The sequence below is a fragment of the Epinephelus lanceolatus genome, chromosome 14 (genome assembly GCF_041903045.1).
Source record: "Epinephelus lanceolatus isolate andai-2023 chromosome 14, ASM4190304v1, whole genome shotgun sequence".
NCBI lineage: Eukaryota > Metazoa > Chordata > Actinopteri > Perciformes > Serranidae > Epinephelus > Epinephelus lanceolatus.
In genome coordinates, this window is record NC_135747.1 from 45,287,237 (window position 1) to 45,312,144 (window position 24,908).

Below are 24,908 nucleotides of genomic sequence, written 5' to 3' on the forward strand. Positions count from 1 at the left end.
ATTTTTCTGCATCTTTTCGGGTCAGGATAGGCCTAATTTTCACAATATTACGCAGATGAAAAAAATGCAGTCCGTGAGGTTTGTTTTAAATGAGAATTAAAGACAAATCTTGATCAAATATTACTCCGAGGTTTCTTACGGTAGTGCTAGAGGCCAGAGCAATGCCATCTAGAGAAACTATGTCATCAGATAAAGAGTCTCTGAGTTGTTTGGGGCCAAGAACAATAACTTCAGTTTTGTCTGAATTTAACATCAGGAAATTGGTGCTCATCCAAGTTTTTATGTCTTTAAGGCAGTTATGGAGTTTAGTTAATTGATTACTTTCTTCTGGCTTCATAGATAAATACAACTGAGTATCATCCACATAACAATGGGAAATTTATAGAGTGTTAGTGTTAGAGTTTCCCTCGGGCCTCATATTTCTGTCCGAATCAACCTGAACTCAACACACTGTCTGTTTTCATGTCTGAACTCGACCTAGGCCTGACACAGTTAGTGTCAAGTCACTGATGTCACCCTATAGTTGTTACCATAGTAACAGCTTATCTATACTGTGATTACACACGTAATATTGTGATATTTAAATTTAATTCTTGGTGAATATCAGGTCTTCAGTCCAACAGTCGTGTTTTATTTGGAGATATCGTGGAGGAAAGTGGAAAAGCATCCAGCACTGATTTCTTCAGCTCTGATTTCTGCAGCACCGTCCTCCGTCATGATCGTTCTTCCAGGAATGCTTAAGTTATGGTGGCTGCTGCTGTAAAGGCCTAGATGTCCCAAGCACATACATCAAGTTTCGGGTGACGTCAGGTGATGACATACTATGTGTGACATCCTCCATCATTAGCAAGCTAACGTTAACGTACATGAATTTTACCACCTGAAACATGTTGTGTTCATGTGTTGTCACATGAAAAACAAACCCCAGCACAGACTGAACCCTGACCTGCAGATATTTATCTGAGGTCCTGTTCGTCCTGCTGGGCTCAGGTCAGGTCTCCACTCTATTCTGAGATCGGCCAATGATTGTACCTCTTTACACGGACTCATATCTGCTGCTCACACGTGATTCGTTAGACACTACTCCGACTACAAACTAGAACATGTCTGATACTAAAATCTTGTCTCGTTGCCGACAGGGTCTGCGTACACACTTTGAGATTATCTTTACTGTGCCAGCATCATGGGCTCTGAACAGGAAGTGAGGGTACATTCACATGATTTGGTGGTTATGAAACAGTGTAGTGTGATTGGTATATGGTAATATTGTTTTTTTCTGTCATAAATCAGCAGCTGAAATTTCGTTGATGGAGACGAGGACAGTAAAGTGCTGTTGAAGCTGGAGGTTGGCAGGCTGGGACATGCACGTGCATGTGCATGCTGTGTCAGTTTCCTGTTTGGTTGTAAACTTGACCTGATTTTTTGGTGTGGAAGGAGCCAGATTAGATTTGGTTTTAGAGGGTGCTGTCAGCCTCATGCTGCTGGAGTGTGGAGGCTTATTTCCATTTTCAGGACAGTGGATAGATTTATGGTGCCGCCGTTCACTTGGCAGCTTTAACTGCGTGGCGTCAAAGGAACTGAGAAACCTCGTATCTCCGATGTGCCAGTTTATGTGGAATGTTTGCTCGTAGCTTCACCTTCATGTGGCAGTAGCTCCTGTTTCCATGGACTCTGAATGCAGCCTGTGTATTTTATATCTTTTCCTGTCTCTCACACAAGTTGTCTCTTTCAGGTCCTTCAGTCTTTGCTCTCATTAGTATATATTTTTATTAATGTGAGATGTGTTCAGTAGTTGAGCTGCTTTTCTGTTTCCTCCTCCCTGGATTTTGTCTTTAGCTCCACTCCTTCCTCTGGATGATGGATCCAACTCTCTGCTGTTGCTGAACTTCTTCAGACTCTTTTCAACTTCAGGGTTGTCATCAATTCTATTTCAGTTTGCTCATGTTATTGTGTAGCTGCATTAAATCTTAAAACTAATGACAGAATTCAGACAGAAGAGCATTTTTATGACAACCCAAAGTCCAGTGGTTGTTTGTGAAAGTTTATTTTTTATCGTCCTAAAAGAAATCTCAACTTTTTGTGGATTGAAAAAGAAACGATAACAACCCTGATTACATATTCTCCTCCCATGATTACCTCTTTGATTGACAGGTCGTCCTCCCACTCCACACAGCAAACAAAAGCACTTTCACCAAATGTGTAATTATTTCAGGGTCACTTCTTTTCTGCAGTGTGTGTGTGTGTGTGTGTGTGTGTGTGTGAGAACATGGGAATGTTTGTTTGGTGGTATGTCTCCGCTGCACATACTGTACCTCCTCATTGTGTGCTGGTGATTAAAAACATCCATAATTCATAGGCACCCAGTTTTGCAGCAGGGTGACTCAGACAGCATTAGTCATCTTCCCAGTGAAGGATTCAACCCACTTAGCATGAATAATCACAGTTCATTCAAGTCAATCTGTTTTGAATATGTCACACAGATTAAATTATACCAAGACGATGCTGTAACTTTGTAAAAGAGGCTGATGATGTAACTCGCTGCTGCCTTAATAAGCATTGGATAAATCAGTTTTCTCTAATTAGCTGCGAGTCATTAGACTTAGTTGTGGTTGTTGTGTTTGAACATGCACATTCTTCAGTGTGTGCTGGATCAAAGATGTGAAACCTTATCTTAAAGTGCTGGACCCAGTCTGCGGCCCATAAACTAAATTGCGTGTTGCAGGAGACATTTCAGTTGTGTTTAAATGAAGCAGATATGTTGGTTATCCTACAAGTTTTCATCTGATGTGACATGTCTGTGGGTGACATCTGGTTACAGTTACACAACTAAAACTGTGGTTAAAGGTGGAGTCTGTATTAAACAGCATATCATTCATTCATTATAGCAAAGTCTGTCAAAAACAGTAATGGTATCGTGTGTCACAAAAATATTTTTTACAAAGGAAAGTCATACAGAATTCATTGTAAAAGATCACAGTATAGTACTTCGAAAAAGGTTGTAGTGAAATATGTAAAAAATTCATACTGTAGTATGTCGTCCAAAATCCTGAAAAACGTCATAGTATAGTATGTCGTCCAAAATCCTGAAAAAAGTCATAGTATAGCATGTCGTCCAAAATCCTGAAAAAAGTCATAGTATAGCGTGTTGTCCAAAATCCTGACAAAAGTCATAGTATAGCATGTCGTCCAAAATCATGAAAAACGTCATAGTATGGCATGTCGTCCAAAATCATGAAAAAAGTCATAGTATAGCATGTCGTCCAAAGTCATGAAAAAACGTCATAGTATAGCATGTCGTCCAAAATTATGAAAAAACATAGTATAGCATGTCGTCCACAATCATGAAAAAAGTCATAGTATAGCATGTTGTCCAAAATCCTGAAAAACGTCATAGTATATAGCATGTCGTCTAAAATCCTGAAAAACGTCATAGTATAGCATGTCGTCCAAAGTCCTTAAAAAATGTCATAGTATAGCATGTCGTCCAAAGTCCTTAAAAAATGTCATAGTATAGCATGTCGTCCAAAATTATGAAAAAACATCATAGTATAGCATGTCGTCCAAAGTCATGAAAAAACATCATAGTATAGCATGTCGTCCAAAGTCATGAAAAAAGTCATAGTATAGCGTGTCGTTCAAAATCCTGACAAAAGTCATAGTATAGCATGTCGTCCAAAATCCTGAAAAACGTCATAGTATAGCATGTCGTCTAAAATCCTGAAAAACGTCATAGTATGTCGTCAAAAATCCTGAAAAACGTCATAGTATAGCATGTCGTCCAAAGTCATGAAAAAACATCATAGTATAGCATGTCGTCCAAAATTATGAAAAAACGTCATAGTATAGCATGTCGTCCAAAGTCATGAAAAAACGTCATAGTATAGCATGTCGTCCAAAGTCATGAAAAAACGTCATAGTATAGCGTGTCGTCCAAAATCCTGACAAACGTCATAGTATAGCATGTCATCCAAAATCATGAAAAACGTCATAGTATAGTATGTCGTCAAAAATCCTGAAAAACGTCATAGTATAGCATGTCGTCCAAAGTCCTTAAAAAACGTCATAGTATAGCATGTCGTCCAAAATTATGAAAAAACGTCATAGTATAGCATGTCGTCCAAAGTCATGAAAAAACGTCATAGTATAGCATGTCGTCCAAAGTCATGAAAAAAGTCATAGTATAGCGTGTCGTTCAAAATCCTGACAAAAGTCATAGTATAGCATGTCGTCCAAAATCCTGAAAAACGTCATAGTATAGCATGTAGTCCAAAATTACGAAAAAACGTCATAGTATAGCGTGTCGTTCAAAATCCTGACAAAAGTCATAGTATAGCATGTCGTCCAAAATCATGAAAAACGTCATAGTATAGCATGTCGTCCAAAATCATGAAAAAAGTCATAGTATAGCGTGTCGTTCAAGATCCTGACAAAAGTCATAGTATAGCATGTCGTCCAAAATCATGAAAAACGTCATAGTATAGCATGTCCTCCAAAATCATGAAAAACGTCATAGTATAGCATGTCGTCCAAAATCATGAAAAACGTCATAGTATAGCATGTCGTCCAAAATCATGAAAAAAGTCATAGTATAGCATGTCGTCCAAAATCATGAAAAACGTCATAGTATAGCATGTCGTCCAAAGTCATGAAAAAACGTCATAGTATAGCATGTCGTCCAAAATCATGAAAAACGTCATAGTATAGCATGTAGTCCAAAATTACGAAAAAACGTCATAGTATAGCGTGTCGTTCAAAATCCTGACAAAAGTCATAGTATAGCATGTCGTCCAAAATCATGAAAAACGTCATAGTATAGCATGTCGTCCAAAATCATGAAAAAAGTCATAGTATAGCGTGTCGTTCAAAATCCTGACAAAAGTCATAGTATAGCATGTCGTCCAAAATCATGAAAAACGTCATAGTATAGCATGTCCTCCAAAATCATGAAAAACGTCATAGTATAGCATGTCGTCCAAAATCATGAAAAACGTCATAGTATAGCATGTCGTCCAAAATCATGAAAAAAGTCATAGTATAGCATGTCGTCCAAAATCATGAAAAACGTCATAGTATAGCATGTCGTCCAAAGTCATGAAAAAACGTCATAGTATAGCATGTCGTCCAAAATTATGAAAAAACGTCATAGTATAGCATGTCGTCCAAAATTATGAAAAAACGTCATAGTATAGCATGTCGTCCATAACCATGAAAAAACGTCATAGTATAGCATGTCGTCTAAAATTATGAAAAAACATAGTATAGCATGTCGTCCAAAATCATGAAAAAAGTCATAGTATAGCGTGTCGTTCAAAATCCTGACAAAAAGTCATAGTATAGCGTGTCGTTCAAAATCCTGACAAAAAGTCATAGTATAGCGTGTCGTCCAAAATCATGAAAAAAGTCATAGTATAGCGTGTTGTTCAAAATCCTGACAAAAGTCATAGTATGGCATGTCGTCCAAAATCATGAAAAACCTCATAGTATAGCATGTCGTCCAAAATCATAAAAAAAGTCATAGTATAGCGTGTCGTTCAAAATCCTGACAAAAAGTCATAGTCTAGCATGTCGTCCAAAATCATGAATAAAGTCATAGTATAGCGTGTTGTCCAAAATCCTGACAAAAGTCATAGTATAGCATGTCGTCCAAAATCATGAAAAACGTCATAGTATAGCATGTCGTCCAAAGTCATGAAAAAACGTCATAGTATAGCATGTCGTCCAAAATTATGAAAAAACGTCATAGTATAGCATGTCGTCAAAAATTATGAAAAAACGTCATAGTATAGCATGTCGTCCACAATCATGAAAAACGTCATAGTATAGCATGTCGTCCAAAATTATGAAAAAACGTCATAGTATAGCATGTCGTCAAAAATTATGAAAAAACGTCATAGTATAGCATGTCGTCCACAATCCTGACAAAAGTCATAGTATAGCATGTCGTCCAAAATCATGAAAAACGTCATAGTATAGCATGTTGTCCAAAGTCATGAAAAAACGTCATAGTATAGCATGTCGTCCAAAATTATGAAAAAACGTCATAGTATAGCATGTCGTCAAAAATTATGAAAAAAAGTCATAGTATAGCATGTCGTCCACAATCATGAAAAAAGTCATAGTATAGCATGTCGTCCAAAATCCTGACAAAAGTCATAGTATAGCGTGTCGTCCAAAATCCTGAAAAACGTCATAGTATAGCATGTCGTCCAAAGTCCTTAAAAAACGTCATAGTATAGCATGTCGTCCAAAATCATGAAAAAAGTCATAGTATAGCGTGTCGTCCAAAATCCTGACAAAAGTCATAGTATAGCATGTCGTCAAAAATCCTGAAAAACGTCATAGTATAGCATGTCGTCCAAAGTCATGAAAAAACATCATAGTATAGCATGTCGTCCAAAATTATGAAAAACGTCATAGTATAGCGTGTCGTCCAAAGTCATAAAAAACGTCATAGTATAGCATGTCGTCCAAAATTATGAAAAAACGTCATAGTATAGCATGTCGTCAAAAATTATGAAAAAACGTCATAGTATAGCATGTCGTCCACAATCCTGACAAAAGTCATAGTATAGCATGTCGTCCAAAATCATGAAAAACGTCATAGTATAGCATGTTGTCCAAAGTCATGAAAAAACGTCATAGTATAGCATGTCGTCCAAAATTATGAAAAAACGTCATAGTATAGCATGTCGTCAAAAATTATGAAAAAAAGTCATAGTATAGCATGTCGTCCACAATCATGAAAAAAGTCATAGTATAGCATGTCGTCCAAAATCCTGACAAGAGTCATAGTATAGCGTGTCGTCCAAAATCCTGAAAAACGTCATAGTATAGCATGTCGTCCAAAGTCCTTAAAAAACGTCATAGTATAGCATGTCGTCCAAAATCATGAAAAAAGTCATAGTATAGCGTGTCGTCCAAAATCCTGACAAAAGTCATAGTATAGCATGTCGTCAAAAATCCTGAAAAACGTCATAGTATAGCATGTCGTCCAAAGTCATGAAAAAACATCATAGTATAGCATGTCGTCCAAAATTATGAAAAACGTCATAGTATAGCGTGTCGTCCAAAGTCATAAAAAACGTCATAGTATAGCATGTCGTCCAAAATTATGAAAAAACGTCATAGTATAGCGTGTCGTCCAAAGTCCTTAAAAAACGTCATAGTATAGCATGTCGTCCAAAATCATGAAAAAAGTCATAGTATAGCATGTCGTCCAAAGTCATGAAAAAACGTCATAGTATAGCATGTCGTCTAAAATTATGAAAAAACGTCAGTGTAGCATGTCGTCCAAGATCATGAAAAAAGTCATAGTATAGCGTGTCGTTCAAAATCCTGACAAAAAGTCATAGTATAGCATGTCGTCCAAAATCCTGACAAAAAATCATAGTCTAGCATGTTGTCCAAAGTCATGAAAAAACGTCATAGTATAGCATGTCGTCTAAAATTATGAAAAAACGTCATAGTATAGCATGTCGTCCACAATCATGAAAAAAGTCATAGTATAGCATGTCGTCCAAAATCCTGACAAAAGTCATAGTATAGCGTGTCGTCCAAAATCATGAAAAAAGTCATAGTATAGCATGTCGTCCAAAATCATGAAAAAAGTCATAGTATAGCGTGTCGTCCAAAATCATGAAAAAAGTCATAGTATAGTATGTCGTCAAAAATCCTGAAAAACGTCATAGTATAGCATGTCGTCCAAAGTCCTTAAAAAACGTCATAGTATAGCATGTCGTCCAAAATCCTGAAAAACGTCATAGTATAGTATGTCGTCAAAAATCCTGAAAAACGTCATAGTATAGCATGTCGTCCAAAGTCCTTAAAAAACGTCATAGTATAGCATGTCGTCCAAAATTATGAAAAAACGTCATAGTATAGCATGTCGTCCACAATCATGAAAAACGTCATAGTATAGTATGTCGTCAAAAATCCTGAAAAACGTCATAGTATAGCATGTCGTCCAAAGTCCTTAAAAAACGTCATAGTATAGCATGTCGTCCAAAGTCATGAAAAAACATCATAGTATAGCATGTCGTCCAAAATTATGAAAAACGTCATAGTATAGCGTGTCGTCCAAAGTCATGAAAAAACGTCATAGTATAGCATGTCGTCCAAAATCATGAAAAAAGTCATAGTATAGCATGTCATCCAAAGTCATGAAAAAACGTCATAGTATAGCATGTCGTCTAAAATTATGAAAAAACGTCAGTGTAGCATGTCGTCCAAGATCATGAAAAAAGTCATAGTATAGCGTGTCGTTCAAAATCCTGACAAAAAGTCATAGTATAGCATGTCGTCCAAAATCCTGACAAAAAGTCATAGTATAGCGTGTCGTTCAAAATCCTGACAAAAAGTCATAGTATAGCATGTCGTCCAAAATCCTGACAAAAAGTCATAGTCTAGCATGTTGTCCAAAGTCATGAAAAAACGTCATAGTATAGCATGTCGTCCACAATCATGAAAAACGTCATAGTATAGTATGTCGTCAAAAATCCTGAAAAACGTCATAGTATAGCATGTCGTCCAAAGTCCTTAAAAAACGTCATAGTATAGCATGTCGTCCAAAGTCATGAAAAAACATCATAGTATAGCATGTCGTCCAAAATTATGAAAAACGTCATAGTATAGCGTGTCGTCCAAAGTCATGAAAAAACGTCATAGTATAGCATGTCGTCCAAAATCATGAAAAAAGTCATAGTATAGCATGTCGTCCAAAGTCATGAAAAAACGTCATAGTATAGCATGTCGTCTAAAATTATGAAAAAACGTCAGTGTAGCATGTCGTCCAAGATCATGAAAAAAGTCATAGTATAGCGTGTCGTTCAAAATCCTGACAAAAAGTCATAGTATAGCATGTCGTCCAAAATCCTGACAAAAAGTCATAGTATAGCGTGTCGTTCAAAATCCTGACAAAAAGTCATAGTATAGCATGTCGTCCAAAATCCTGACAAAAAGTCATAGTCTAGCATGTTGTCCAAAGTCATGAAAAAACGTCATAGTATAGCATGTCGTCTAAAATTATGAAAAAACGTCATAGTATAGTATGTCGTCAAAAATCCTGAAAAATGTCATAGTATAGCATGTCGTCCAAAGTCCTTAAAAAACGTCATAGTATAGCATGTCGTCCAAAATTATGAAAAAACGTCATAGTATAGCATGTCGTCCACAATCATGAAAAAAGTCATAGTATAGCATGTCGTCCAAAATCATGAAAAAAGTCATAGTATAGCATGTCGTCCAAAATCCTGACAAAAGTCATAGTATAGCGTGTCGTCCAAAATCCTGACAAAAGTCATAGTATAGCATGTCGTCAAAAATCCTGAAAAACGTCATAGTATAGCATGTCGTCCAAAGTCATGAAAAAACATCATAGTATAGCATGTCGTCCAAAATTATGAAAAACGTCATAGTATAGCGTGTCATCCAAAGTCATGAAAAAACGTCATAGTATAGCATGTCGTCCAAAATCATGAAAAAAGTCATAGTATAGCATGTCGTCCAAAGTCATGAAAAAACGTCATAGTATAGCATGTCGTCTAAAATTATGAAAAAACGTCAGTGTAGCATGTCGTCCAAGATCATGAAAAAAGTCATAGTATAGCGTGTCGTTCAAAATCCTGACAAAAAGTCATAGTATAGCATGTTGTCCAAAATCCTGACAAAAAGTCATAGTATAGCGTGTCGTTCAAAATCCTGACAAAAAGTCATAGTATAGCATGTCGTCCAAAATCCTGACAAAAAGTCATAGTCTAGCATGTTGTCCAAAGTCATGAAAAAACGTCATAGTATAGCATGTCGTCTAAAATTATGAAAAAACGTCATAGTGTAGCATGTCGTCCAAGATCATGAAAAAAGTCATAGTATAGTATGTCGAAAAGAATCATCAAAGGAGTCGTCATATCGTATGGCCAATACAAATCAATAAAAAAGTCATTATGTATGTTATTTAAACCTTTGTAAAAAATATATATATATTTTCTTATTGAAAAATCTGGTCAAAAGTCAGTCTATTGTATTGTACACAATTGTATACAATTGTATTGTATACAATTGTAGTATTGTATGTCATTTATTGTACCTGTAGGTGAGGATGACAGGTTACAGTTTGAAGTCCGAGTTTTAGGCTGAATTTAATGAGAAGTATTCAGACTCCATCTTGAACGTCAGAGGAACATCCTGGATGAGGTGACAGATGACAGGATGTCGATGGTTGTGTCAAGCGTCATAGTCACAGTCTTACTTACCTGAGCCATGAATGTGTGCATGCTGTATGACCTGTACGTGCTTCCGCCTTGACACACAGTGTGTTTGCATGTCAGCACGTGTTCATGCTTTAATCCAGATCATCTTCATGCTTGTTCCTGGTGAAGCTGAATCCCTCTGAGGCTGGAAACTGCTGAGACTCAACAGTCCAGCTTCACTTAGTGTTGACCCAATGAGCAGAAAATACTGGATCAAGGACTGAATTTAAAGCAGGAAATATACAGAGACCTCTCTTCCATGTTTTGATTTAAAAAATAACTCATTTGGAGGCCTTAGATTGTCCTGAGGTTACATGTTTCTGGTGAAATGAAACATGTCAACAGTCGAAATGATTTTGAAGAGATGAATCTTTTCTTCTCTAAGTGATACTGAAAAGATGTTAAAGTCTTAAATTTAAGTGGCTCCTTATTATCAGTGATTTATATTTTATACTCTGAACATGCAACAAGTTGAAAATGACAGACAGGAAACAGATAATTCTCCAAAGGTCATCATATTATTTATTTAGCTCCAGTAAGTCACCAGTCAGTCTCATGATGTTCTCAGCTTCACCTCTCCATTCACTGCCTGTGCTTCCTGTTGTTACTGGCTTTTAATATTCATGTGTTTCTTTCATAAATCAAAGTATAACATTAAACCTTGTGTTGCTCAGGCTGCCAAATAAAGTCATTAACATAAAGGAAGTAAACCTGCAACAGGTGCGGCCTCAGTGACAACATGTGTGTACTTTGATTTTGAAAGTGTCTGTTCTCTCATCGTACTCTAAAAACATGGGATGTTTAGGGGCCTCGACTTGGAGCCATACACTGTGTGCCAACAGCCCCTCTGTGGCAGTATACCTCAAACTAATAATTCAGATGAACCTCGGTCCTTGTGTTCAGAGCCAGCTCCTCTCAGACGTGCGCGTCTTCTATCTGAATGACTCTGAGTCACTTCTACATAAACGTCACAACGGCAGCCTGACTGACCTGCAGCGTTTCCACCTCCGTCACCTTCAGCATGGAGCAGGCCGTCAGATTAACATAAAGCCAGCAGCAGCAGCAGCAGCAGGAGGTTAAACATGCAGAGAGATTAAATGTATGTCTTGTTCCTTCTGTAATAAATCTATCACTGAGCTATAATCTCTACGTTTTGCTCCACACCACCTGCAGCGCTGATATTTATTAACATCCAGGAAAAACACTTTAGATTCATGTCAGAAAACAGGAATCAGACCCAACGCCATGTCTTATCATTCCATGTTTGAGCAGATGTTATAAAACAGGAAGCATAATTAACTCTCTAAATAAATAAATAAATAAATAGATAAATAATCTGTGAGAACATAATTAATTACGACTTAAATGACAAGTTTTAAACCCATCACTGATGCAGCAGTGAAAAGTTCCTCTCCTTTCCTCTCTCCTGTCTTTAATTTTTAGGCCTGTCACAATAATTACATCATCGTCTTATCATACGATGTTTGGACATGTTGTCTTACTGACACGTGTGTTTGTTTATGTGAGAATGTCACTGACACGATGCCAGAATCAACAGCCAGACTGTTTTCAGACTTGGACACCAAAGTCGGAATATTCTTAAGAATTTAAAGTTCATTACTTCTTAAAAAGTGAACCTGTCTTAATATTCTGTTATCTTTATATCAGCCGGATAGAACGGTCTCAAAATGACAATCATGTCGTTCAGTGCAGTTATTTTAGAGACAAATTAACGTCCAACTAAAGTAATGTTAACAGGCCGAATTACTTTCTACGCACTGCTGGCTCCGCCCCCTTTTGTTCACCTGCTGCCAAATATCACACAAACATTTCTGTAACAGTCGTGGTGTCTGAATGAACAGACTTTTATCAGTGACACAAAGTCTTCACACGAACAGATGGACAAGATTCAAAATAGCTTTATTCGTCCTGAGCGCAGTTTGTCTGCGACACCTCAAAGAAACAAACGTAAAGGTCATTAAATACATGAAACACCTCCCATCATGTCACACCCTCCTCCTCATGTCACACCCTCCCTCCTCCTCATGTCCTGAGTTCAGGAGATTCACTGACGGAGGCATGAAGGAGTTTTTATACCTGTCCAGGTGTCACCTCCTATATTTAACCCTGTAGCTTCTACCTGATGGAAACATTTGTATTCAGTAATTAAACGTACTCCATGTCTGACGAGGGGCTGGTATCAAATCTTCCTGAAGACTTTCACAGAGGTGTTCCTCAGGGAGCAGTTGTCGGCTCCTGTATGGCTCCAGGTGGATGAACCCGTAAAGATGTCTCAGTCTTTGTTAGAGTGCGCTGCATGCAGACTGACCCGTCCTCCCCGTCTGTGTCTCTGTTGTCCGTATTAAGGTCCGTTCCCACCTGGCTGCTTTAAAGAGCAGCATCAGCGTGACCTCATCAAACTCCACCGTTACCACACCGCCCACTGTGTCGCGGTCGCACTCCTTCAGCAAACCGCTCGCCCCTAGCTTTGAAAACCTTCACCTTCGCCAGGAACCCCACCATCACCCTCCATCTTCTTCACCATCCTCCTCATCATCAACGCCTGCACGCACTGACCCACAACAACATTCTCAGCATAGGCCCTCGCCGCATGAAGTGTCTCCCTCAGAGGAGGCCCCGCCCAGGGTAAGGACAGGAGTGTAGTCTGCAGCAGTAGTTGACCTGAGATCAGACCATCATCATCCTCAGCTGCTCATTGATTCTTCATCCTGTCACTGATTCAGTGATTAGATTTTATTTCCTGTTTGTAGGAGAATTAGAGATGATTTAATTAAATCTACACTGAAGTCACACGACAGTTTTTAAAATGATCAGATCGACCTTTACCAAGAAGATCACAGTGTTTAGATCTGATACTCGGAATATCCAGTGAAAGAGGAAGTTAATGTCTCTGACTGATGTGAATCAGCGACAGCGTTCACACGCACAACATATTCAGTTATTTTCATCTTATCAGAAAAAGACAATATTCCTTTAAAGCTGTTTACACGGCTGATGGAAATTAATATTCCAGTAATGATCCTGTTTACAGACTCTGATTAACTCGCCCCAACATGTCGTTCATCACTTCAAAATATGGAAAGTGGAACAGTTAGGATTTTTTCTCGTGGTGGCAGACTTGTTCGACTGGGCGAACGGAGCCTGTTTCATTCCTTCGGCCTCCTTCCTGAAAAGATCGCGTCGATATCCAAGTCTTTAATAACGATTCAGAGAAGGTGTGTTTCTCCTTCTTTTCTTTTGGGCGTGTATCTCGACTCCACAGCCCCGCGATCTGTCGGTGAGTTGGTTTATGTACAGTGTATCCGTGACAACAGGCCGTGTGTCACAAACTGCTGTACTCCGAATGTGTTGTTTACATGCACAAATAATACCAACATAATTCACATGTCTGAAAATGCTTCATTCAGAACATCCAAAGAGAACATGCTGTCGACACGAGCCGTATCAAATTATATTGTCCAAATGTAAACATGTAAACGCACCCAGTGTTTGCATCCTGCTATTAATATGAACCCTGACGATCAGTCTGTGACCTGGTTATAAACCAGCCTGAGGTTCTGTGACGATGCTGAACACGAGGACGACTTGAGACAATCTGTCTCATGTTGCTGTTTCTCATTCAGTCTTTTACTGCCCGACCACAAAGAGACATTAAAATAACTCAGAAGGAGAAAAAAAACTTCTGCATTAAGAATACAGATTTTCCCACCTGAATGTTTGTGTGTCGGAGGAGAGGTCTAAGTTTAGCAGAGACTGTGGTGAAACCCACAAATGTGGGCAGTCAGAATTCAGAAGAGTACGAAAGCTCTAAATTCAGAAGTTATCTGCCCACCAGAAAGAAACCGTCTGTTACACACAGAGCTGCTGCCAAACCTCACGACAACCCGGCAAGACGTTCTTTGACAGCAGGTTGACATGTTGAGCAGAAGCATGTTTCATTAACATCAGTCCATAACTTTTCCATCTGACTCCAAACTTAAACTGATGTCTGTGAATGTGAGTCTGATTCTAACACTGGCTGCTGTGACTCAGAGTTCTGCTGTTTCTTGTTCATTGTTATCACTGTACGTACACGTGACTCAGGACGGACAAACGTATCATTTCTGTAGGTGTGACAATGAGCATGTTTACATGCACATTAATAAACCGATCATTATCTGATTTCTGGAGTTAGCTGATTATTCAAGTGGTCATGTAAACAGCATAATCCAATAGGCTTTATCAGATAAAAGCCATTATCTGATTATGAGAAATCAGATAAACACACCTAGCTTTTTCCCCAATAGTCAGATTACTCGGTGCATGTATACCCTTTAATCTGGTTTCTTTCGGGTTTTGCTATTTTATACTCCCACTCCACTACAGTTTAGAGGGAAATATTGTACTTTCTACTCCACTACGTTAATCTGACAGCTTTTGTTTCCTTTCAGATAAAGATTTTACATAAAATAATATATTTTTATATTCTCAGTGTTTAAATTGTCACTTATTTTATCTTACTTATATGTTATGCACTTTGTGTGACAAGTTTTTATACAATACACTTGTATATTGCTCTTTGCAGTACTTTTACTCTGAATCTACCCAAAGTATGTAAAACTGGCTCCACACTGATAAACTACACATTAGAATGCTCTCACATGTATTTGTTAATGATAAAAACAAACAGTACTGTAAGAATATAAGCTGTCAGCATGATGAGTGCTTTATTTTGCAAATATATGACTTGCGTACTTTTCGAGGTATTTCAAGGATATGAGTACCTACTGTAACAGGAAGTTTGAGTTTTATGTCATGTACTTGGGGAGAAATCCAACTGAAGGACTGAATCATGTAAACCAGGTTTTTCTGATTATCAGATTATTGAAGTGCATATAAACACGTCAAATCGGATTATTACCATTACCTGATTATTCCCAGTTATCTGATTATTGTGTGCATGTAACCGTGCTCACTGTTAAGGTGGAGCTGAGGGGCGTGGTAGGTGGAGAAGAGAGGTTACAATGGTGGAGGAGGCCTCGTACAGAACGTGTGTTGTGGACATACTTCATTCTCTGCCTATCAGGACACAGCGTTCTCTCAAGATAAAGCTCAGCTGTATCAGACGTAGCCGTGTTTAAATCAACATACAGAGTTCATGTCAGTGTTTCTGACGTGGATCATTTCATCACTGACAGATCTCAGCTTTTAAAGGAACAGTTCGGATCTTTTGAAGTGGAGCTGTAGGAGGTACTGATCCATAGTCGGTGTGTCATGTACAGTAGATGGTGGTCGGGGCACCCACTGTTTAGAGAAGCAGACAGCTAAGTCCTGTGTATCATATATATATATATTATATTAAAAATATTTTCAGCACTTTACTGTCTGACAGGTGAAGTCACTTAACAGCTTCAGTTCCTCATCTGTGCTCAAAGACATCAGACTGCACTGAGACAAACAGTAACTTTACCTCACTGATCTCAGGAGCTGCTGGTCGACCGCCGCCTTCCTGAACGAACCCTGTAAAACACCAAAGTCACACAGTATCACAAACACACTAACTGATGGAGGCAGGTCGACCAGCAGCTCCTGACTTCACTGATGTTAAATCACTGTTTGTCTTATTGGAGTCTGCGGAAAGCGACATAACAGCTTCAGTTCTCTGTTGGACATTGAGGTAAATACTGCCTGAAATATGTGTCGTCCACAGCAGGACATCTCTGAGCTTCATCTCCGCCTGCTTCTCTAAACTGGAGACAAGCTGACTGAACTCTGCTCTCTGTAGATAAAACACTGACTCAGGATCAGTTCGTCATACAGCCCCGTTAATGATCCGCCGTGTCCCTCTAAGATCATGGACGGTTTGTTAAATGAGCTGAAAGATGGAGCCACTGGTTGAGGAGGTGTCGAGCTCGATGGCGTCCGTCAGGGTTTGTGACGGCGCTGCAGAGCGTCACAGGAGGATTTAACAGGCTGCAGTTTGTTTTATGTTTTATGTATCCGTGTTTATGTGTGAGCCCGTCACTGTCTCTATCACAAAAGGTTCCTGTAAGGACTACGTCAAGGTCCCCGGTGTTGTCAAGGCGAGACTCGCCTCATCACCACGGCAACGCCTCACACAGCAGCCATGCAGTGCACCGCACCGCCGCCAGGTAAACTTAACATTAACTCCTCTGATCTGTACGATTCTGTGAAGGTAGAACAGGGAGTTAGCAGGTGTTAGAAAGCCTGATGTCGGTAGAGACGAAGGATCTCCTCCAACAACACAAGAAAACACAGTTAAAAACACAGTTAAACAGTTGGACTTGTTAGCGCTCAGACAGAACTACAGCACGTGTTTTTCTAAGTATAAAATTAGACACAGGAGTTTTTTTTAGTAAAATAAAAACTGAAAGAGATTTAAAAAAAAAAATCAGTATTTTTGTAATAGCTTACTAAATATGTTAAATTATTGTTACATCAACACACAGTCTGCGACATGAGTCTGCATCAGATTACAGATTTAAAAAAAGTTGATGGGCCCAGAATATCGGCCTGTGGGACTCCGCTGGTTTTACCTTTGGAGGACAACATGTAAGCAGCTGTTTGTTTACAGAGAACTTTCTGGAGCTGAGTCAGAAAACATTGAAAGAAGAACGACTTCCTCAAACACCGTGGAAAACACACACACATAATAATTAATGTTAATAAGTTAAATAAATCACATTATATTTTGACAGAGAGGGAATTATGATGGTTTTAGTTGAAAAAAAGGTTTGAAGCAGTTATTTTCTTTTAAAAAGATGTTTTGATGTGACAGAATATTAAAGTAAAGGTTGATGATAAATGTGTCTTTAAAACTGATCAGTTATTTTTATAATGAAGATCTTTTCTTTCCCTGAAACAAGACGAGGAACAAACAACAAAAACAAAATAAACAACAACATAAAAACATCCGCATCAGCTGTCGGCAGAATCAGTACTTTAAACATCAGTATTGTAAAATCTGTGTCCCTGTTTGTTAGCATGTAAAAGCAGTGTAACGTTCAGCAGCACAAAACTCCAGTCGTTTCACATCTTTATGTGTTTTCAGGTCTTTTTTTAATACTAAATATTGTAATTAAATATAAAGACGAAAAGTTAATTAAGATCCTGTTTACGAGCTTAAAACATCAGCTGGGAGCATCTTCAATCTGAAAAAGGTTTAAACTGCGATCACAGAATCGCTCCACCAGTTAACGTCTCCGTCCCTCCGACCTGCTTCACCTTTGACCTCCCTGACTCTGTTGCTCTGCAGCGCGGCAGAGCCTCGGCTGCTGTGGGAGCGAGTGGAAAAACTGGTTCCCAGACCGACCAGTAACACCGGCAGCGGAGGCTCCAGTTCCTCCAGCAGCTCCAGTAACTCCAGCTCTCAGCCCGGCTCTCACTGCGGCTCTGGAGAGAGGTTCAGGGCCCGCTGTGAGTCCACGCACACGCACATTCAATACATCAGCACTGTAACAACAGTTTTCATAGTTTAATTTATTTTTTATTTGGTTTTTGATTTTTGTTTTTTGTTCTTGTAGTTTTTATTGTTTCAGTTTTTGTTTATTTTACAATTCGGAGGCTGTTTGTCAGATTTAAGAAGGTCAGAGGTCACAGATACGTAGACGACCCGGTCTCAGTGAACAGATGCACCAACGTCTCCTGATGTTTGTTGTGTTGACACATTTAACCAGACTGACAGAAACTGAACCTAAGGACACTTCCTATTTATTAATATTTTATTTTAGTTTTGTAGGAACACAGACTCGTTTCAGTCAGTTTTATAAAGTCTAGTTTTTATTTTAATTTCAGTGAACTAAAATGTTTTCTGCAGATCTCGTTTTATTTTTTCTGTTTAGTTTCAGGAACAAGAAACATTAAACACAACAAACAAATAAACTTTCTGTGGGTCCATAAAATCAGACGCCCGCTCACGGAGCAGTGCCTGACTTTATGACATCACAACTGTCAGACTCACCTGTCTGGTTTCTGTCTTCACGTCTTCTGACTGAACTTTACTTTAAAATAACAGACTGATATATTTTAATATTAACGAGGTGACTGCTTTAAAATACAGCTGTGTTTAGAGGTGCAGAAACGCATCTGGATTTTCCACTGTTTCAGAATAAACTGATGTTTTCACCTCCTTCAGCCTCCAGCAAATCAGAGGGCTCACCCCTCCAACGTCCAGAGAACGCTGGGAAAAAACCCGAGGAGAGAAAGGACGTGGTCAGGCCGAATAGACCAGCGGTGAGAGTTGACTCAGAGCGACTGGTTGGTCCTGTAGCTGTAGCTGGACAGATGTAGACCTGTGTGTAGTCATGGTTAGGTGATTGTGGTCTGTCTGAACGCTGGTGTGATGACTTGGCGTGGCCTGAATGAACAGACTCGTGTGGACTGAGATGTGCTAACAGAGCAATGTGCTTACAGAGCGGTGTGCTAACAGAGTTTGTAAAATGGTTGTTTTGATTCATTCACACACACTGCAATAATCCAATGTAACTTATGCAATAACCCCATTCACCCTGGCTGTATATACTCTGTTTGTGTAAATAATCTTGTTCAATTTACAATATATATATATATATATATATATATATATATATATACATATTTATTTACGTTTATGTTTGTTAATAATTTCTGTTTATTTAACTATATAATTGTAAATACTACTGTTTAAATTTCTTATATTTTCACGTATCTTTCCTCTCTTGCAAGGAGCACCTGTAACATAAATAATTTCCCCTCGGGGATCAATAAAGTATTTCTGATTCTGATTCTGATTCTGATCTTTGGCTGAAGGTTTTCTGCTCTGATCGCCTGCTTTGTCTCCGCCGGTCTTTCCGCCATCTGACCTCACACCGTCTCTAACCTTGATAAACAATGAACTTTGTCTTCTTTACTGTTCTGAGTTTTCATCTTTGCAGCTCTAATGATCGTCTCATGTTCTGATTAACTCACTAACCTCACAGCAGCTTCATCTCTTGGCTTCGCCACTCTCACGTTGGCTTCTCATTGGCTGGCGTCCGTCTGTGATCACTCTTCCTCTCCTGCAGCTTCCTGTTTCCTGCTTCACTCTCTTTCAAAGGAGCAGTCACTGAAAATCTTATTCCACTTGTATTTAAAATGCCTGAATGACAAATGGACAGAATCCCAGCAGAGGGAGTGAAACAGGAACCAGTGAGATTAAACTGACGTGTTTTAACCTTCTGACCTGTTTAACCTGTTCTGACCTTCAGGACCTGACGGCGCTCGCCAAGGAGCTGCGAGCAGTGGACGACGTCCGTCCTCCAAACAAGGTGACAGATTATTCATCTTCCAGTGAAGACTCAGACACCACTGATGAAGACGACGATGAAGAGGTAGACCAGGAGGCAGGCGAAGAGTCAACCTCCGGCCCGGAGGACTCCAGAGCTGTGTACGTATACATGACATGTAGTGACACGTAGTGACAAGTAGTGACACGCTAACAATACATTACATCACTGAGAGTTACGAAGGAGGTCGGACTCGTCTGTAACTGACCTGCAGGTGGTTTTAATCTGGACCAGATTGTGTTCTGTCGATATAATGACGTCTCTTCTTCTGTCCCACAGGTCGTCCAGGCTGAGTAACGGAGAGACGGAGTCGGTGAAGACTATGATCGTTCATGATGAAGGCGAGAGCGACGCAGGCTCGACGCCCTGCAAAGACAGCACACTGATCGTCAGACAGGTACTGGCCGAATAAAACAACAACAACAAGCACACACACATTGTTCTGTTGTTTTTTGTTTACTCGACCCCGAGTGTGTTTTTCCATTTTGTGTCTGTTGTGTTGGTCATGTTTCTGTTCTGGTTCCATTTCTGTTCAGCTGCAGCTCAGTTACAGACGGCAGGTTTAAATGACGCTCACATGCAGACCAGCAGCTCATCAGGAGTCGAGCTGTGTCACATTGTTTAACATTAATTCAGATTTGCTATATTTTCAGTCCATTTAGGACCCTTTTCTTTTTTTAATGCTGGGTTGCACCACCAAGGATTAATTTTTAAACCTGATTAAATCAGAATTTTACTTTAAATCAACTTTAAAACTCTTTTAATAACTTAAATCCACACTGAGCAGGATTTATCTAAAAAATTATGTCTCGACTCAAACAGAAGAAATCCTCTCAGTCATCACTCTCACTGTAAGTGCACGCTCACAGCTTCTTCTCCAGGTCCCGACAACACGCCTATTTATTTACTTATTTATTTTTTAATTTGTGTCAGTCGGCCGCTCCATTTTGATGTAATGTTAATGTTAATGATTTAATAAATGTAGATGAATTTTTAAAAGTGCGAAGGAGCTCTGTTTCATGTAGAATCTGGACTGACTCATTAATCTTTGTTGGTGCCGCCCAGCCTCGGTGTGGATACATCAGCAGGTACAGTACCTGATCAGTTTAGTACCAATAAAAACAAAATGACCATGTGTTCTTAAAGTTGAAACTAACGACAGTCTTCTGTCCACCTGTAGAGTAGCCACTGTAGTTTGCCCTTTGCTGTAGCGAACACCTTCCCATCCCCTGAACTGGTCAGGAGCTCATGTAGACCCACAGTCGTCTACCCCTCTTTCTACTTCCAGAGCGCAGGTGACAACAGAAAGCATCCGAGCCCGGGCCCCGCCCAAGTTCAAACACCCGGCCCACTCGCGGGCTTCGCCCCGAGTCCCGGCTCTTTGCCGGGCCTCGTCCATCACACCCCCAGCCCCCACCATCATCATCACCACCACCACCATCACTCCACACAGCACTCGGACAGGAACGGCTTTGCAGGCCGCATCCACCACCTTCCAGACCTGATCCAGCAGAGCCACCATTCCTCTCCTTCCTCCTCTGCATCCAACTCCCCTTCCTCCTCCAGCCTCGCCAGCCCCTCCACCATGTCCCCCCAGAGTCCCCTGGACAAGTTCAGCATCCTCATAGAGGTACGTCCCCTCAGCCCCGACAGCGTTAACGTGTGATGTTAAACCAGGAGGAGCAGAGAGACGTAGAGATCATCATGGCTGACTGTCACAGGAAACTCAGCAGGAACTAGTTCAGATAACACGTGTGACTTCACCACAGGATGTGTAAAATAATGTTGCCGCCGTGATGTCACACATTGATTTGTGTTTTAAAACCTTTAAAATTAAATGTACTTACAGATAAACTGAACATTTGACTCCTTCGAGGGTCTTTTAGTAAAACATGAGGAAGGAAAAGTTATGACCAGCTGAAAACACTGAAACAGCTCTGCCCATCACTGTATGGAGGGTTAAGCTGTGGTTACGTTACCTAATGAACGTTGTTGTCAGGAGTGTTTTTTGTGTCAGTACGGGACTGTGCAGGTGAAGCTGTGGCTCCTTTTGAAGGTTATAAAACGACGTTCATTCAGTCACCAGTGAACTCTGATTTTACAGTGACGGATGTTTCATAGACTTTTTTCATCTTTAACAGTTAAACAGCCAATAATTTAATTCACTGATCAAAGGCTCCGCCCACAGCGACCTTCTTGTGTGTTATGTCTGAGCGGCCATGATGATCATGTTTTTAGCTGCAGATGTTTTTAATGTGTGAGATCAGATATGGCGCCCTCTGCTGGTCGGCAGTGTTGATCCTTCTCTAACTCTGCGACCTCCGCATCATTTCTTCTTTTGTGTTTATTCTGCTGACTCAGCAGAGAGGCGGAGGGCTTGTTGGAGGGCTGCAGTCAGGGATCATTTTGTAGTACGATTACGAGACAAAGCAGATTTTATTTTTTTAATTCTTTCTGCTTTGTAAACTTCCTGTTAGATTTACTGTGAGTTTTGTATTTCTGATCTCAGACTGTGAGCTCTGGAGTGTTTCTGCTGAAGTGTCCTCTGAGGCTTGTTGTGGTCTCACAAGTAATCCCCCAAACATCTAAATCTCATTTTATTCCTTGGTGTCTGACTATTTTCAGCCAGCGAGTCATATTCTCACATTCCTCAGACAATAGATCATAGCCAGCAGGACAGTTAGGAGCTGAACGGCAAGTATGCTTTCCATGGAAATACTTTTTTTACTACATTTTTGTTTCCCTCCTTTTTTTTCTTTTTGTCAACATGTTTCACCCTCCACCGTCGGTTTGAACTGTTTCCTCAGTTTTATCATGTTTCCCTCCAGCTGAACAAACCTGTTATGTTTGCATGCAACACACAGAAAGATGTCTCAGCCTGTCTGACTGCACTGCCTTGTTAGTTCTTTACATTCATATCTTTAATGTTGTATTTCATAAACGTCACGTCCACAGTCTGAATCTCTTCTTTTACCTGACCGCAGAGCCAGTCCAGTAACAACATGCAGAAACACAAGTCTTCTTCCTCCTTCACTCCGTTCATCGACCCACGCCTCCTCCAAGTCTCTCCATCCACTGGCAGCGCCCTCAACAACGTCGGTAAGTCCCGCCCCCCAAGGGCTGCTGGGAAAAATCACATGCCGAAAGGTTCACAACCAAAAAGACTTATGCTGTGTTCCCACCAAACGCGATGAACGCGATTTAATCGCTCGTAACGCGAGTAACACGCCGCCCGTAACGCCCGAGTTTGGACGCCTGACCATTTTGTTAATTCGCGTTATCGCGTCATTCGCGCGAGTAGCGGGGAAGCTGGCTGTGCTAACTGGAGCTAAGCTAGTGCTAACATTCATAGTACAACCATTCTGCAAACTAATTAAAGACATATATTTACAGAACTTACCAAGTAGACCAGTCTCCTCGGCGACTTTCACCCAAGCCTGCTCCTTTTTGTTGCGGCCTCTGTAGAGTAGACACGTAGTATCATATAGCTCCGGGTAGCCCCTGATGACCATGGCTGAGATATCCATCCACCATCGCTGCTTTGTACCTGCTCTGGAAGTCCCAGATGCGTCGGAGGGCCAAACGCCGTCGTTTTTGGGTTCACCCATCCAGCTCAGCGAGTTTCACCACCTCCTCCAGGAACTCCGTCTGGATGACAGCCGCTTTCAGCGGTACTTCAGGCTGACTGGGGCCCAGTTTGAGGACCTGTTGGCGAGGGTTGGCGCCAGGATCTCCCAGCAGGACACCAACTACAGCCGCTCCATTTCAGCTGCGGAGCGTCTGTCCATCTGTCTCTGGTGAGTAGCAGTTTATTGCTGTGTCAACAACTGGACGTGGTTGACACATGCCAGTGACGTCGGGAGAATCTCAACGCTGATTGGCTTTCGCGGCACAGCGTCACGCGGATTCGCCTCAAAAGTTCAATATTTTCAACTCGAGCGATGAGGCGTTGGACGCGAATTTCGCGTCTATCGCACCGCGCTAGACGCCTCTATCGCGTTCATCGCGTCGCGCTAGACGCGTCCGCGTCTAATTGCATCTTTGCATTAACATTGTATGTAATCTTGACGCGTGAATTTGCGAATTCGCGTTTGGTGGGAACACAGCATAAGAGGTGCTTTCTATAACTTCTAATCCAGATGTCTGTCTGTCTTCACATTAAAGAGACAGAAAGCTGACGAGGTAAAAGTTCAGCAGCTACAGAATTTAGACATGACAGAAGTTTGTTGACAGAAGTTTGGTGTGTTGAGACAATTTTAGTTTTAGAAAAACCAAAGTTATAAACTAGGACAGAAAGAGTTAACAACAGTAACAGTATTTACCTTCTCGTCTCCAGCACTGAGTTAGAACACACTGAAGTGACGTTCAGCTGCGTCTGTAGAACGGCCAATAGGAACATCACCTCTCTCTGAAAAGAGCTGTGATTGGACAAAGGCTCCAGTGACAGTTAGATCTGAATTCAGAGTGAAGAGGACGAGCAGGAGTCGAGTTTCCTCTCAGACCACCTGAAGTACAATAAGCTCAAAGGTTAAAAAACACAAAATCACACCGCCTTCCTCAGCTTCAAGTCACTGTCACTTTAGAGCTGTGGTCACTGCAGCGCTCCTGTTCCCATCATCCTTCAGAGAGCTGGACATCATCTTCAGCCTTGAGGACTCTGGTGTGTTGATCCGTCACCTGATGCAGCTGGTGACCAGACACCGACCTCACCACATTGTTCAGTCTGCTTTTAATCACTGGTCAGATTATTCCTGATGTTCCTGCAGATGTTTGAAGTCCAGATGGTAAAAACAGAGGAGAGTGATTCACTGTGTGACTGAGGTTTAAATAATCGAAGGCTATGACTGCATCTGAGGCCGCAGAGGGACTCTGAGGTCGCACAGGGAATGATATCCTGATATCCTTAGATATTGGTCACATGACATTTGTTTTCCAGACTCTGCTCTCTTTATAATGATCAGTTCTGCTCTCATGATGAACAGGCTCAGAGGACGTAGATCCATCCATGTCTCTAATGTTGACCGTCTGACTGGCCCCACCCTGCCCGCTAAATTCTATATCCTACACTGTCCTACCTAAGCCCTTCCCTTTGACCTTTTAGGCTACGGGAACGATGCCCGGCTGGCAGAGGCGCTGAGGGCCGACCAATCTCGGAAGGGCTCCGTGGTCAATGTGAACCCAGTCAACACTCGCCCACAGAGCGACACACCGGAGATCCGCAAATACAAAAAGAGGTTTAACTCTGAGATCCTGTGTGCTGCGCTCTGGGGTAAGAACAGACATCAGTGTTTAGTATGACATCATAATTACATGACAACATGTCAACAAAATGAGTGTGTGT

General features: G+C 40.5%; 1 pseudogene across 1 annotated transcript in view; it reads left to right on the forward strand.

Annotated features, from left to right (window-relative positions):
• The window catches only part of LOC117249249 (mitogen-activated protein kinase kinase kinase kinase 4-like), a 147,352-nt pseudogene that overhangs the window by 112,043 nt on the left and 10,401 nt on the right, over window positions 1-24,908 (forward strand). Inside the window, exons 17-25 of the transcript XR_013493306.1 lie at window positions 12,879-12,890; window positions 16,287-16,396; window positions 17,521-17,681; window positions 18,400-18,497; window positions 19,490-19,668; window positions 19,847-19,964; window positions 20,856-21,197; window positions 22,552-22,666; window positions 24,669-24,836. The product of XR_013493306.1 is annotated as a mitogen-activated protein kinase kinase kinase kinase 4-like (transcript). The remainder of the gene's footprint in view (window positions 1-12,878; window positions 12,891-16,286; window positions 16,397-17,520; window positions 17,682-18,399; window positions 18,498-19,489; window positions 19,669-19,846; window positions 19,965-20,855; window positions 21,198-22,551; window positions 22,667-24,668; window positions 24,837-24,908) is intronic.